Source organism: Myotis davidii, unplaced genomic scaffold (assembly GCF_000327345.1).
Source record: "Myotis davidii unplaced genomic scaffold, ASM32734v1 scaffold60, whole genome shotgun sequence".
Lineage (NCBI taxonomy): Eukaryota > Metazoa > Chordata > Mammalia > Chiroptera > Vespertilionidae > Myotis > Myotis davidii.
Window position 1 is genome coordinate 2,964,546 of NW_006293007.1, and position 11,622 is coordinate 2,976,167.

General features: G+C 54.9%; 1 long non-coding RNA gene across 1 annotated transcript in view; it reads left to right on the forward strand.

Annotated features, from left to right (window-relative positions):
- The first annotated feature begins 6,131 nt into the window (after nucleotides 1-6,131).
- LOC107183563 overlaps nucleotides 6,132-11,622 on the forward strand; it is a 14,793-nt gene continuing 9,302 nt past the window's right edge. The window contains exon 1 of the long non-coding RNA XR_001514352.1: nucleotides 6,132-6,413. This is a non-coding gene — a long non-coding RNA (uncharacterized LOC107183563). The remainder of the gene's footprint in view (nucleotides 6,414-11,622) is intronic.

An 11,622-nucleotide genomic window follows, 5' to 3' on the forward strand; every position in this document is an offset into this window, starting at 1 on the left:
AGCTAGAAACAGAGGAAAGCCTGGAGGAAAAAAGTGGGCGTGAGGAAGCAGAGCCCGTCTTTCTCGGCTGTCAGCTTCTTTCCTAACAGCCTGAAGGAAACACAGTGCAAATGAAAATAATGTCCTATTAAGCCAGCGCGTAGATGTAATTGATTTCTTTCTGGATGGGTCTAAGGGACCTGGCTGTTGGTGCTCAGAAAACGCTAGATTCAAGGTGATTTTCTCTCCTTTAGCTGCTCAGAGAATTGCAGGGAGAAGTCAACAGCCCCATCCTCAGAATTTTTTTTTAAATCTGCTTATCGAACACAGAAAAAATTAGCATCGCCTCTACTTGCGATAAAAGTTGCATAGGGAAAGTTTATCTTTTTTTTTTTTTTAACCCGAAGGAGTATCTGACTTGTGTTTTGTTTACAGCAGTAATATTTAACTAATATGTAAAGTAATGACTGGCCTTGGGCTTGTTTAAATTACAGCTTCCCTAAGGTCAGTAAAAAAAAAAAATCAGTTTTAAACTAGTGTTCCCTTTGTCCTGGGGTGGCTTTTCCAATGATCTCATCTCAATAATCGAGTAGTATAGAGTCAAACAAAAAGTCTGTGTGCTCCTGGTAAATAATTCCCTCCGTCTCAAAAAATCAAAAATATGCTGAATGCTGCTTTTTAGGAATAACCTTTACACGGGATGGAAGAAGAGGAAATGCATTTTTATTGACATGTGGAGACCCAGGAGGAGAGGGGCGTGCAATAACTCCCATTAGATTAGGGGAACCGCAGGGGGACAGGGCAGTGTATTGGATGCTGGGGGGTGGCGTGTGTATTGCACCTGGGCAGACATAGCCTGGCCCCTGTGTGTGGTGATGGAATGAAGGAAGCGGGCAGGTGCACTGTGCAGGGGGAGGACAGGTGCCCCAGCAGGCAGACAGCACAGGGCAGCCCGCCACCCCCAGCCCATGTTTGGTTTCACCTGGAGGACCTTCCTCCACTCTAGGATATTTTCTCTCCTTGGAAAACTCCCCAGTGGCCTGCTCAGCAGCATTGGTGGAGCCCATTGATCATTTTCTCTCTCTCTCTCTCTCTCTCTCTCACACACACACACACACACACACACACACACAAAGTGCCTGAAGAGTGGACCAAAACTTGAGATCAGAGGAGGCCTCCTCACACCACGAGCCCACAGACTGAAGAGCAAGCCAACCGTGGGATATCTTTGTTCACGTCCACAAAGGCAGGGCGGCCGCGCGTCCAGCCTCAGTCCTGCTTACGGACGGACGCGGTTGCATTTGTGTGTGTGTGTGTGCGTGTGTGTGTGTGAGTGTGCTTGAGATTTTTTTTGTTGTTATCTCTGTTTTGTTCTGTTTTTCTGGGGAAACAAAGGCCCCTTTTGCAGCCCCTGGGCCAGCCAGCAGAGCAAACGGGAGAGCCGGCGGGGACAGTGGCTTCGTGTTGGAATGCTGGTCTGCTTTGTGTGTGTTTATCACAGCTGAAGGTTTCAAGGTGCCTAGAGTTGCCCACACCAGAGGCCCATGCCTGGGAAAGGGACGAACCTCGCTGCCTCCATGAGGCCCCTGCAGAATTGAGATCTTTCACCTACATCGGCCCCCAGGGCCCTCCGAGGAAAAAAACATCCAGAATGTTCAATGACGTTTAGAAAAGCAGCCGCCTGCTGCAGCTGTGGAGACCTTAAAAAAGGTGGCAGTAATAGCAGCAGTGACCGCGGATGCCCAAAGGCGGGGAGGAGGGCAGGATATCCTGCAAAGACAAGAAGGCTGCTCCTGAAAATGTATGTGCCGGGGTTTGCACCCACATCCGGGTCTCCCAACACGAGCCTGGCTTTCTGTGGTTGGAGCAGGACCATTTGGAGAAAGCCAAACAGGCCCCACGCCTTCCTCTAGGCGCCCACTGCAGCAGGAGGAAGCCCCGACTCCTTCCCCAGCAGCCCGCAGCCCAGCCGGCACTTCTTGGGCCCTGCCCTCCATCCCCCTGACATCCTCTTGCTCATCAAGACACTCTCCTCTGTTGCCACCACGGGCCAGGGGCAGGAGAGGCTCTCTCTCTGCCTGCTCCCTGTGACCTCATGGGGCTCCGCACCTCCGAGAGCAGGCCAGCCTGGTGGAGCAGCTTTAGGGCATTGATCGAGAATTTGGGGCACACCCTGGTCCACACCAAGGGAGGAGAAGACAGCATTGCCCTTCAGGCCCAGCGCCAGGGCCTTGGGACTCCCCATTCAGCAACCCGGGCGCTGCAGTTGAACATGGACGCCCCAAGTTCTCAGACCCCACACGGCGGTGCCGAAACCTTGACGAGCCAGCTGCCTTGTCCTGCGGGTGGGGGCGCTGGCGGAAGCCCTCCACACATCCTGGCTCCTGCCTGTGCCCAGCGCTGGCTTCTTGTTCAGAGAACAAAGGCCCGGAGGCCCCCGCAGAACCGAGCGAAGCTGAAAGCAGCGGCTTCCGAAGCTTGCTGACCCGGGCCAGGGTGACGCATCTCACCCCGGGGCCGGCACCGTGGCCACATAGAAACTAGCAGCACTGAGCCGTTCACAGGTGTAACTGAAGCGCCGTTTCCAGGAAAGAAACTCTAACTTCCCAGCATCGTGATCTCAGACCTGCATTATCCTGTTTCTTTTCCTGCCATTGGGTGGTGGCCACCTGCTCAAGTAATCCCATGACCCTCGTGGGCCGCAGCTTGGAGCTCACAGACCAGTGTTTCCAGAGCAGAGGGTCCAGGTGCTGCTCCTGCTTCCCCCATTCCAGCCCTGGAGTGAGACCATCCCACTGGGCTCTGGCCATCACTTCCTGGTGCCACAACACTGGGGAAGTCACCGCCCCCCGCCCCCTTTAAGGGGCTGCTTCCTCTTAGAATGGAGGGGACAGCACCCACCTCCTAGGGCAGTGGTCGGCAAACGGCGGCCCCGTGAGTGTGGCTCTCCCACAAAACACCACGTGCGGGCGTGCACATCCAGTGCGATTGAAACTTCGTGGCCACACTCAAGGGGCCAAAGAGCCGCATGTGGCTCACGAGCCACAGTTTGCCGACCACTGTCCGAGGGTCAGAGTGAGGGTCAGAGGAGATCGTGCACGAGGTGAGGACTTGGCTCAAAATGCCCACACTCCTGTCACTTTTGTTCCTCTGCCTCCCTGCCACCCCCGGTCCTGCCCAGGTCACCGACGGGCTTCACTCCAGGGCTCCCTTCAGACCGCCTCCTCCCCGGTTCCCCCGCTGATCTCGGGGCTCACAGATCTGGGTGGTCCAGCTCAGCATCTGTGGGGCCCCGACTGAGGCCTGCTGCCCGATGGAACGCTGAGGCTCCTCAGGCACCAGCATCCGGGGACAGTGGCTGTCGGATGTGGGTGCTGCTTTGCCCAAAGGGGTGTAGTCACATGACTGTGGGTCACACAGTAGGCGGCGGATCTGGCGTTAGGCTGGCGGCTCTCCCGGCCTTGGAAGACCATCCCACTGGCTGATGAGCAGCCCCTGGAGTCCGGGCCCAGTGTTCTCCCTGGGACCAGGCAGAGAGGATCTGACCCCCTGGAAAGTGAGGGCCACAGACTCTGGCCCCTGTCACTTACAGCTACCACCAGCATCTGCCCCACCCTGGCGTCCTGAGGTCATCCACGCCACTCCCATTGCTTTATAGATGGGGAAACTGAGGCAGGGAGGGAGCTCTGATAAGACCACCGAGCTCGAGGGGGCAGAGCTGGATGCCTGCCACACTGAGGCTCCGCTGTCCCCATGGAAACCGGGCCCTTGTTAGAGCCTGAAGTGCCCTTTCTGCACCAGGCTGCCAGGATACCTGTGGTCACCAATGGCAACGTCACCCTCTCCGCAGCCGCACCAGTTACAGCACAGCGACCGTGAGCTCAAGTGCTCCCCGGATTCAGAGCTGGGACGCGACAAGTGAGGCTGTCATTTGGGGGCCAGGCCTGCAAGTGGGAGGCACTCCTGTCCCGGGTGGTCTTGGGTCTCTATCCTGGACTCAGGAAAGCTCCGTGAGCATGTTTGATCTTGGTTATCAAGCAACTATGTCACAGAAATGGTGTTTTTTCCTGTTTCCAGGGCAGCAGGGCAGACTCTGGGGGTGGGGTGAGGCTGGATGGGGCGAGGCCTGGCGTGGGTGGACCCCGAGTGACTCCTGGCACAGGGTGGTCCCTCTTTCAGCCTCACTTTGCCCCCCCCCGCCCCCCGTAAAATGGGGAATTGTTCGGGGGTCTCCCACCTGCCACATGCTGGTAACCATGGGCAACAGAGCTGACTCCCTAAGCCGGTGCCGAGGGCCCCATCAGGACGGGGTCACTTTCTGGAGTCCTGATTGTTTCTCGGTCCCCTTCCGGGAGACACAGTATTCTCTGTCTGGGCAGGGGAAGAGTTTTTAAAATGACATAACTATGTTTTTCTTCGTCAGGCAGAAAAGCACAATAAGGAATTAAAGGCTCATTACCTTTATCCAGGTAACCCTGTTGACATTCCCTAAAATAAAGTAATAGAGGCTCCTGGGAAGAAAATACAGAGGACACAGAAAGGCAGCCCGAAGCCCCGCCAGCCCCTCTCCCAAAGGCGTCCTCGCCAGCAGCAGAACGGCCAGCGGCTCAGACCACGCCCTGCACCTCCACACACTGCCCAGACCTGCACGGTGCTTCCCCTTCCCCAGCCCTCAGTTTCTTCATCTGCAAAGTGGGTCAAGGGGTAATACCCACCTCCTTCTGGGGACTCTGTGAGTTAATGGCTCTCAGGGACCTGGCAGAGCTCAAGACTCCTGTGGTCATGACCCCTACGAACCCTTTCCAGGTATTTCTCCAGAGCAAACACCCACTTTTTAATCTTTTTCTTTTTTAACACAAAAATGGATCGTACTTTCTTTGGCGTCTTGCCCTCTTCACCTTGCTTATTTTAGAGATCCGCCCGTCCCAACGCAAGCACACAGACTACGCGGCACCTCACTCTTTCTTAGGAGCCGCTCGCCCACGTGTCCAGTTCTTTAACTGCTACCAACACAGGAAGTTTGGTTCCTAGAAGTGCCAGTTCCAGCCCACACGGTACCCTCATTGTCAGTGTGGCTGGGTTTACATTCCCATCGCCCAGGAGGGGCCGGCCCATCTCTCCCCACCCCTGCCAGCCCTGGGCGTCCCCACAGTATGGCCGCAGTGCCCATGCAGGGACAGCCTTGGAGGCAGGCAGGGGCCACAATTCAACAAAGACTTGGAGGTGGGGAGTGGGCCCCGGGCTCAGGGAGGTCACAGAGTCCCTGGAGGATGGGCCAGAGTCACAGGCTGCAGCCAGGCCCTCACAGCCTACCAGCCCACCCCACACTCGCCGCCCAGGGTCTTATACAACCAGGTGCTTGTCGTTGGGCGGGGAAGCTGCCTGGTCCTTACCCACTGACTGTATCTAGGCCAGGGGTTCCCAGTGTGGGGCACAGGCCCGCCGGGGGGGCAATTTGATTTTTAAGGGGGCTATTCGAGAATGAGTTATTAACAGTGAATTTTTTGCATTTCTTATGGTCCCAGGGGCCTCAGATACAGTATATAAATATATATTGTGACAGATTTATGCATTTTAATTCTCTATTATGTGTTTTGAAATCTTATTGGCTATTTTTTCACATTATTATTATTTTTTAACAACTTCTTAGTGATTTCTTCCTCAGCACTTCAACTGTCCTTTCGTTCTTTTATTTTTCTCTTTCATGGATGCCATGTTCTTTGGAAGTTTGTTTAGACCAAGTTCATGGCCTTTTAGGGCTCCTCCATGTGACTAGGAGTTCACTTTTTGAATAATGAGAATTATATGTCACGGGGGGTGGGGGCGGGAGCGGTCAGGGTTTTAGAGTTGCTTAGGTGGAGCGTGGCCAAATAAAGGTTGGGAACCACTGGTCTAGGCCCATGGTCGGCAAACTGTGGCTCGCGAGCCACATGCGGCTCTTTGGCCCCTCGAGTGTGGCTCTTCCTAAGCCTTAGCAGTACCCTAATTAAGTTAATAACAATGTACCTACCTATATAGTTTAAGTTTAAAAAATTTGGCTCTCAAAAGAAATTTCAATCGTACTGTTGATATTTGGCTCTGTTGACTCATGAGTTTGCCGACCACTGGTCTAGGCCCTTGCTGAGGCCACCCTCTGCAGGCCAGGGCCAGCAGGGATGCCCACAGCAGATCCCTCCGGGGCGGCCTGTGGACACAGCCCATGGTGTGACCTCCACAGCAGTTCAGCTCTGACCTCGGAGAGCCGGCGACGTGTGGAAACAGCCAGATGCCATTCGGAGCCAAGCCCAGTGGGGATGCTGCAGGAGCCAAGCCAGGTCATCCATCCAAGTGACCACAGAACCGTGACACCCATCTGCCCCCGTACCATTCCTCGCTTAGAGAAAGTTCCAGAAGAGAGGCTCCAAACCTGTTTCCCGTGGTGGTGACATCACTAGGTAAGGAGGCATCCTCCCAGGTGACAAGGGGACTCGTGGGGAGAGACTGAAGGTTAGCGCCTTGGTCTAAGAATTTCGTGCTGGGTCCGATCACCTCCCGAAAATGGGGCTGGGCGGTGACCGCCAAGCACGGCCCACTTCCGAGGTTCTACAGATGCTGCTCCCGTTGCTGGGACCGCCGTCTCCCTCCACCCGGCCTTCCCTAGCCCCTGGCTTCCTCCTTTGGCCACCGAGCCACCGACTCTTTGTGTGGCCCCTGTTTTGTCTACTTATCCAAGCCCACCCCAACACCCAGAGTATGAGCTTCTGAGGTCAAAGGTCATGGCTTTCCACATCTTTCTCTCACTCAGCACAGTGGGTGGCACATGGCAGGGACTTAGTAAGTCCAGGGTGGAGGTAGAGAGGAGGGCGGGACAGTCCCTGGAGGAGGGCAACGAGGACCTGGTGTCGGGTCCCGGGCTGCCCACAGGAACTGGGACCTTGCGCCTCCGTCCCCTAATCTGTAAAAAGGAATGTTGGAATGACAGGTAGCAAGCGTTCCTCCCAATTCTGTTGCTTGTGGGTTTTCTCGTGGAGGGAGCTGAAGGTGGGAGGGGAGGCTGAGAAAGGCCCAGCTGGGCGCCGGCCGCCCCTCGGACAGTTAGTTCCCAGACGCCGCGCCGTCCCAGATGGACAGGGGGGCATGAGAGGACACGCGCTTGCCGACCGTCCAGCCCAGCAACGCTAGAAACTGTCAAAAAGTAAAAATTCCATTTGTAAACAAGATCGAATTATTTGATTGTGAAACCAGGGTCCGTGGAATTTAAAATAATTTAATGTGAAACAAAATCATTGGACATGCTGGCCAGCCAAGGGCCTGGGGGCAAGGGCTCGAGCCTCCTGTGGACAGACACGTGGATCCCAGCCTCGGGGAATAATAACAAGTCACTGTTCAACAAGCTTGGTGAAGTGTCGGCTCCGTGGCCACCCCGCCGAACATGGGGCAGCCAGCCCACGACTGCATCCTCCTAGAGGTCACAGTGTCGAGAGGCAAGCCAGACTCGGACAATTTAAAAGGCAAGAGATAAATGGGAGCTATCTGTAATGCTATCAACAATAAAAATGTATTTTAAAAAAGCAAGGTAGGGCCGGTTGGGTGGTTTATAATCCAAACCAGAAGGGAGGCCCAGGTGGAGCTAGGGGGATGTGCTGTGGGTGCCCAGAGGCTGTGGAGCTTGGGTACCTCAGTGGCAAACAGAGGGCACTGTGTAGTCTAGAGGGCAGCACCCTGCGAGGAGAGGGCGGCAAGAAAGGAACATTTGGCATAGAAATGGTGGTTGTTTTGTCCAAGCCTCGGTTTTGTCATCTGCAGAATGGGGATAATCCCAGCCGCCACTCCCTGGCTGCAGTGAGGGCCAGAAATCATTCACGGGCACCCCCCGGAAGCTGATGTCACCAACGGACAGGTGCTCACACGGAGCGAGTGATGATGCAGTTGGCGGCGGCGGCGGGCACCTGCGGGAGCCAGGCCGTGGGCAGGTGCCCTGCAGGCGCCGCAGGGGCTCGGTGCTCGCTGGCTCGGATCCACCAGCACCTGCTGGTACTTTTCGGGAGGATGGTGGAGGCAGGCCCAGCAGATCCCCGCACAGCAGCGCTCGGCTTCCACGTCTCCTGCCACAACATAAACACGATGGGGAATATTTCAGGGCTGTAAGAGCAAGAAAAACAAACCCAGGGAATCCAGACAAAGAGCATGCAAATGCTAACTTTCATGTCACATCCAGAAACCACATGTTCCTCCAGCCACCTGCGGGCTTGTAGCTCAGTGGGAGGTGCAGGGCTGTTGTATTTAGAAAACCCAGCCAGCTGTGCAGCTGCAGGGGGAGGTCCCTAACCTGGCTCAGCTGCAGAGCAACCCTGGAGGCTGTAGTGCCTCTGAGTCTGAAATCACCTGGGAGGTCGGGGCGGGGGGGAGAGGGGGGAGAGTGTCACCCTGGCATCTCTCCCAACCTGTCTGTGCCCAGTGGGGCCTAGAAATCCCCCAAGGTCACCTGGCCAGTGAGTGGCAGACCTAGAACTCAAACCAAGCCTCTCCCTGCCGCCCCCAGCGGAGTTTGCCCTGGCCCGCTGCATAGAGGGGTGAAGATTGGGGAGGAGCACAGACGCCAGCCCTGCCGTGCAGACCAGTGACCTATGGGCTCAGAGGGCCCCAGACCCTGCTCCCCTTCAGGCCGGCACCGCTGCACAGCGGTATTTTCATTCCTCCCGGAGCCTCGCCAGATGACATCGTCAAGGCCAGCGCTTTGGAGACAGGTCCTTGGTTTCGCAATTCACGCGGTGACTAGCACATGTTACGCTCTGAAAACGTCTCCTGGTAAAAATTTAAGCTGAACTATAAATACATAAAAGTCTCGATGTTAACGGGGTGCCTGATTTCTGGGTGGCTGTTTTGCAATCCCAAGATCCCTAAAGGATGTGGAATTCTATAAAAATGGGGAAGGAGCCCTTGCCCAGAGCTGCCCTTTGAAACCGTCACCATGGGCAGCAGCCCATAAATCTGTCCATCGTTAACGAAAGTTACAAACGTGCCCCCCTTGGGGGTGCCGGGCCACTTCGGCCACAGGATCAGAGCAGGAAGTGGTGTGAGTAACGCACGCCGACCCTGGACACACCTCACCTCGTGCTGCCACCACTGGGTATGGGGTTACAGTGACAAAGCTGAGGCACAGACATGCCCCGGCTCACTCAGGGGCCGTCCCCTGACGAGGGACAGGGCAGGACTCGATTCCAGGCCTGGTGCCCTTCTCTAGGCTGGGACCCCCAGCTGTGCCCATCATGCCTACCCGTGTCCCAGGCCATCCCCTCTGCACCTGCCTTCGCTGATGGCAGCAGGGTGGTCCTCACCTAGGACGGCCAACGCAAAGCTGGACGCCTGGGGTCTCCGTGGGGGCCCAGAGCTAAGGAGCAGAAGAGGATGGACAACACTGCAGGAACAGGACACTGCAGCCTGTGGCGGTGGCCATACCCTGACGGATGTGCCCATCAGAGATAAAACGCTGAGAGGGGGCTTCATGAAGGAAGGTGCACGGCCGTGCAAGAAGGGGTTGACTCCATCTGGGAGGTGGCACATGATTCCTGGGGGGCATGATGTAGTCCAGGGATGGAGAACGTCCGCCCCGCGGGCCAAACAAGGCCAGAAAAATCATGTCACCAGGCCCTGCCAAGGCATTAGGGGTGAGTTAATTAAATGTTGGACCAAATATAGCAGGCTCATTTTTAAGGTGATAATTTTGTATGGCCTGCGAATGATGTTATAAATATCCAAACAGCCCTGGACAGAAATAAGGTTCCCCACCCCTGATGTCGTCCCAGCTCTCAAGACACACAGGCCTGGGGAGGGGGGGAGGGTGGTGAAAGGGACACGAGACAGACCCAGAGATGATCACCGCACAGTGTGACAAGCACGAAGACAGAAGTATGCCCAGGGCTCACCGAGGAAGAGTCAGTTCTAAGCAGGGGTCAACAAAAGCTCCCCAAAGAAAGGAAATTTCCACGGACTCTCAGGTTTTAATCCTGCGCCTCCAGCATGCCCTCTATATTAGAGCCGGCCATGCCCCGAATGGGATTGCGAAGCTTTCTGTAATAACGAGTTTGTCCAGGCCAGGGAAATACTTTAAAGTTATTCTTTCTCCTCTCTCTCTCTCTCTCTCTTTTTATCATTATAGCAACAACTTACAGTGCTGGGATGAGCCCTTGCCACCATAATAAATGCTTGAAAAGGCATTTTCCTTCATTCAATTACCAAGTGAGCTCCAGGCATTTGCTGGAGATAATTAAGAATCTTTACAAATATAAAATAATTATCCCATCAAACACAGTGCTCAGTGTTAATATTCAGGCTAGCTTTTCCATCGAAACCTCGCTTTATCCAAGCCGTACGGCAGCGCCCAGGCCTGCTCGTGGATCCCTCCCGCAGCGCTGCTGTGGCGTTCGCCGTGCCCACGCCGCCCGTGGCCAGTTTCCTGTGCAGTGTGAGTGCTCACCGTGCCCTCCCGCCCCGGACCAGGAGCTGCTGCGGCCAGAGCTCTCCTCGCTACCCCTCAGGCCGGGCCTTGGTCCAGAGCAGGTCTGGAAAGTGAGGTGACCCCTGGCTGAGGTGCCTTGGCCCGGCTTGGATCCTGGAACGGAGAGAGGAGATTCGCGGGAAAAATGAGCGAAATCCAAATAAGGCCTGGGGTTGAGTTAATAGCGATGGGCGAGGGGGTACGAGCCCTCCGTGCAGCCTTGGCAACGGCTCCATACATCTGCAAGTATCCTCAACCTCCAAGTTTATAGGAACAGAAACAAAAAACCAACAGGATTCTCCCCATTTTAGAAGCCCACCCTAGACCCCACCACCACCCCACCACACCCAGGGCAGCAAAAGCCATAGACTATGTAGTGTGGGGGGCTGGGAAAGGGGTACCATTTGATTAGAACTGTGTTTGCTGTCGGTGTTCTGTGACAGCAAGCGTGGTCCACACACACACACCTCTTCTTGACCCCCCCACCCCCACCCCAAAAGCCTGGGCTTGGAAGGGAACAAGCCATTAGAATCCCTCAGCTCTGCATTGTGACTTTGATGGGCCCCTCCCACCATAATAATATGTACTTTAAAAAAAAAATTACAAACCTTAGTTCTGGGCCAAGCTGCTCAGTGGTTGGAACGTCAGTCCATGCACTGAAGGGTTTTGGGTCCTATTCCCAGTCAAGCGTACGTACCTGGGTTGCAGGGTGTTTTTTGTTTTGTTTTTAAAAGTCTTTTTTTTTAAATATATTTTATTGATTTTTTACAGGGAGGAAGGAGGAAGGGAGAGGGATAGAGAGTTAGAAACATCGATGAGAGAGAAACATCGATCAGTTGCCTCCTGTACACCCCCTACTGGGGATGTGCCCACAACCAAAGTACATGCCCTTGACTGGAATCGAACCCAGGACCCTTCAGTCGGCAGGCCCACGCTCTATCCATTGAGCCACGGATAGGGCTGGTTTGGGCTGGGTTGCAGGTTTGATCCCCAGCCCTGGTCTGGGTGTAGGTGGGAGGTAAACAATCAATGTGTCTCTTTCACATCAATGTTTCTCTCTCTCTATCTCTCTCTCTCTCTCTCAATCTCTCACTATCTATCTCTCTAGCTCTAGCTCTATCTCCCTCTCTCTATCTCTATCTCTCTATATCTATCTCTCTATCTCT